Source organism: Helianthus annuus, chromosome 3, assembly GCF_002127325.2.
Source record: "Helianthus annuus cultivar XRQ/B chromosome 3, HanXRQr2.0-SUNRISE, whole genome shotgun sequence".
Taxonomy (NCBI): Eukaryota; Viridiplantae; Streptophyta; class Magnoliopsida; order Asterales; family Asteraceae; genus Helianthus; species Helianthus annuus.
Genome location: NC_035435.2, coordinates 162052879 through 162057689, shown reverse-complemented (window position 1 = coordinate 162057689; position 4811 = coordinate 162052879). Strand labels below are relative to the sequence as shown.

At 37.5% G+C, this 4811-nt stretch overlaps 1 pseudogene; it reads left to right on the top strand.

Moving 5' to 3' along the window:
• Window positions 1–3070: 3070 nt before the first annotated feature.
• On the top strand, window positions 3071–4610 carry LOC110932442 (annotated as a pseudogene).
• Window positions 4611–4811: the final 201 nt, after the last annotated feature.

The window sequence follows — 4811 nt, the reverse complement described above, 5'->3', positions numbered from 1 at the left end:
CTGTTTTTGATTTTCTTTTTAATAAACATACTTCCAATTTTCCAATTTTAGCCCCTCTAGTTCCAACCTTTTATAAAAAGGTTCACTAGTTCTTGTTTTTTTTTTCTTTATTGTTTTCACTTAATTACACATTACCAACTAGGTTAATTATTGCTAGTTAACTTAGTGGGTTTCGGGAGTTATAACCCGTTTTATTTTAAGTCCCGTTAACTCGGGCCTCTTATTAACTTTGTTTTCTCAAAGCATTATTCTCCTTTTAATTAATATTAGGATTATTTGTTTAAATCCTAATATTCACCGGGTTAATTTTACTACTAACGGTATTTTACCCGTTCATTATTATTAACGTGGTTTGATTACCAAACCCGTTTTCGGAGTGTTACAACCCAAAATTATCAAAAACAAGATCTGGAATCGCAGATTCAGCTGTACCACCAAGACTCCTTAGATCCTCTTATAATCGCTTAGATCTAGACATCTGATTAAAACTCATAGCGGAACTATGATCAAAACTAACAACCACCGATATAACCCCAAGAGCTTCTACAGCTCTAGATCTTCTATAGCTGTAATACCAAGTCAAATTTATGGTATCAAACTTATAAGAACTTAGAAATACCCAAACCAAACTCTTTTATAAACCCTAAAATGAATATTCTAAACAATAGAGACAAATGGACTGAGAATACACATCTTAACAAAAAACGAACTAGACTCACTACAACTGTGAATCAGAATCATTCACATATGAAAACCCTAATTCGCCACAAGAGATAGAAAATGAAAAAACCAAGAAATATCTCGGATGACTTCAATAATGCACATTTGATGTCCTTTTATAACAAACCATGTTTTAACTTGAACCCATGTAATCTAGAGCAACCCAACTGCATATCCAATTTAGGAATGGCAATGGGTCGGGTTTGGGCCGGTTATTAGTAATCCCAAGCCCGTACCCGGTTGTAATTCTTTGGCCCGTACCCGGCCGGTTACCCGTCGGGTATTTACCCATCGGGTATCGGGTATACCCGCGGGTAACGGGTATACCCATTAATTTGTTAAAAATATCATTGAAACTCTCATGTGCATTTTTTACTTTAATGTTTATATAATTTACTACTTTAATAACTACAACAAAGGAAAATATGATCAATAACATACAAACATATCATATTCAAATGTATATTTGAAACATATATCTGCATAATTAACTAATTAATGCACTGCTACTTTAGAACACATAATGTCAGTTTATATAATTTGCATTTAACTGAACACCAAACATGAAAAATAGTAGCATTAATCTGAACCCAAGTAATCTCCCTATTTACTTGAAATATGTTTAGAAAATTCCAAAACTAACATACGTTTTTAATCTCCATAGAAACAACATAACTAAACATAAAATCTTGTGTTTGTATGTTAAAGTCTTAAAGACAAACAACAAAGCAAAATAATCTGAATAAGTGTATGTACTAATGTTTATATAAATGGAAAATTAAATTTAAAATAATATGTTTTTCGGGTATTATTCGGGTAAACGGGCCGGGTATCGGGCGGATATCGCTAAATCCCATACCGTACTCGAATATTTTTATATTTTTAATCCCATACCGGGCCCATACCCGTCGGGCTTCGGGTATACCCGGCCCGTATGTTTCGGGTTACGGGTATACCCGTCGGATTTGGGATTTTTTTGCCATCCCTAATCAAATCCATGCATCTTTAAAACCCAATACTGCCAGAAGCCCACGAACTTAACAACAACCCATATCAGCAGCCCAATTACATGAAAAACACAATACCAAAAAATAAGTGTCATAACAAAAAATTATTAAATAATAATGACCCAGGGTTATTAAATAATAATGAAATTGTTAATCTATAATACTATATCTATAATATATACTATATAAAGCAAGTGTGATGTACAAGATTGTAATTTTACCACACTTACAAGTTATAAAGCAACAAGTACAAGCGTTTTATAAGGGAACTATTAGGGTAAAATTGAGAATTCCATATAATTTAAGACACCTATAGGGTTAGTATGGTAATTTCATATTGAAGCCTGAATTTCAGTTCCACCCTTTCCCCTCGTCGTTTCCCCTACCCTCATCGATTAATCCTCATTGAATGCAAACTTCAATTCCGGTTACCCTCGATTGAATGCTTCCATTGATTCGTCTATTCTTCAATTCGTCTTTACAATTCCTCTTTGTTACCATTGCACCCCCTGTTAAGAACCAGACTAGGCGCCCACAATTGGGTATGCGTATCGGCATTATCAGGTTTGCATCTTCTTTCTCTACTGATCATCATTTGATATTGTTTGAACCAATCCTTTTTAATACTGGTTTGAGTTTATGTTTGCATTTGAAATTTGGGGTTCTCCGGATCTTTGTAATCACCGGCTTCTTTTTCTCAGAACGATTTCAATGTTTTCACGGCGTTATGGTATGGTGTTAAATTTGATTGCCAGCTTTGCTATTAGTGACAATATAATAGGCTTGGTAATAAAATAATTTGTTTAATTCATTTGTGAACTGGTTTTATTTGTTTTTGTGTTTTTGTATATGGGGATGCAACAAGTGTTGTGATCATAAGGGATGATGATGGGGGATCCAGAGGTTTCAGGTTTGCCAATCGGCCATTGAAGATATAAATGGTACAGTAATCTGTAAACTAAACATCATGATTGAATTTGTTTAGGCTGCACGGTATGGCTGCGTCGTCCAGCCCGTCCTCCCTCGGCGCCGATCCAACCTCCATGCCGCCCCCTCTGTCTTCATCCCGTCGTGTCGTCTCCGTCGGAATTTCGACGTCCAGGACGAAGCAAAACAAGTGGGCCCCCTATTCTTTGTTTGTTTGTTTGTTTGTTTGTGAATAAGATTTGTACATTAGGCATGGATACTTGTACATAGTGGGATGGGGTAGGACCACCCTCTCATACCCTCTAGTTTAGTGGGATGGACCATCCTTGGGAGGACTATGACGTGGCGCCTACGTGGCGGATCATCCTCCCTTAGAGGACCATCACCATATCCTCTAGCCTTATGTTTGGCACAATATGTTGTTGTTTATAGGGTTTTGTGCAAATGAGGTGTGTGAGAAGCTGGCTGTGGTAGGCTTTCAGACAAATATGATCAATTACTTGACACAACAACTTCATATGCCGGTGACCGAAGCCGCTAACACGCTCACCAACTTCGGTGGCACCGCAAGTTTGACACCTATGCTCGGGGCCTTTATAGCCAATTCTTTTGAAGGACGGTTTTGGACCATCACAGTTGCTTCCATAATTTATCAAATTGTAAGCTCTCCTTCCTTCATGCAACTTTTCGTGGTAATTATTGGTAGTAAGTCTGGGCCAGGTTGGGTAATGAGTCATAAGATGTTTCGGTAAACTGGGTTCGGGTCAAAACAATCTGTTTTTTAAAAGTATCAATTTGTTTCAGCCAGAAACAGGTTCTGGACAAAATGGGCCCGCGTTGAAATGAGACGTTTTAGAAAAAAGTAAGACTAAACCAATAAAATATCAAAATAGGTTCACCGGCTATTTTTATGCCTACGGTGGTGGTGGCGGCGAGAAATAATGGTTGTGGGAAGTGCTGACCCATTTTGGATCTGTTTTAAGTTATAAAGCTTTATAAAAAATGGGTGGAGGTGGCGGAGGCGGTGACAAACAATGGTCGTGAGTAGTGCTAATCCATTTTGGACCCGTTTAAGGTTATAAAGTTTTATAACAGTTGTTGTTTTAAGTTGCAAAGTTATATAATTATTTGTATCATTAATTACTCAACTCAACTTTTATCTTAATTTATTTCCTAGGGTATGGTATCACTAACACTATCAGCAATACTACCAAAGTTAAGACCACCACCATGCCAAAATGGACAAGTATGCCAAGAAGCTGATAATGGTCAACTAGCAATCTTATACATATCCCTTTTGCTAACCGCATTCAGGTCGGGTGGGATTTGACCATGTATAGTGGCATTCGGGGCGGACCAGTTTGATGAAACCGATGAAAAACAGAAAGCTAGCACATGGAAGTTCTTCAACTGGTATTATTTTTGCATGGGGGTATCTATGCTTGTGGCGGTGACAGTGATTGTATATATTCAGGATTATATCGGGTGGGGGTGGGGTCTCGGCGTCCCATCGATTGTTGCGTTTGTTTTTGGGTACCCGTTGTATAGAAATATGGATCGGTCGGGTAGCCCATTTACGCGGTTGGTGCAAGTGTGTGTGGCTGCTTATAAGAAGAGGAATTTGCCAATGGTTTCGGATGCTAAGATGCTTTATGAGAATGAAGAGCTTGATGCTTCTATTTCTGTTGCTGGGAGACTTCTCCATACTAAACAAATGAAGTAAGTCTATTCTTTTATATCACCTTTTGTCATGCCACTTTTTTAAGCAAGGAGCTTGTTCGTGTTCGTTTGTTCGTTTGTTTTAACACCGGTTATTGGTGGAGCCATAGAGGGGCCACCCAAGGGTTAGTATTGTAATTTCATATTGTTTAATGTTTTGATTAGAATTTGACACTATAGATTCCACATTAGCAACATTTGAAATTTCAGCCAAATAAAATGTAACTTGCTACTTCATTTGTTGCTACAGTAGTTAATAAAGTTTTTAACGTAACTGGCAATAGTATTCTTGCCGTTGATGGGTCAATTGGTACATTTGGAAAACATCTATCTAGCATCAATGTTGAGTCAAACAGGAGGGCACTTCGTGAGCTTTTTTTTTTTTTTTGCACTCCTGGTGCTCTCCAATACCTAAGTGGAGTCATTCTTTTTAAGGAA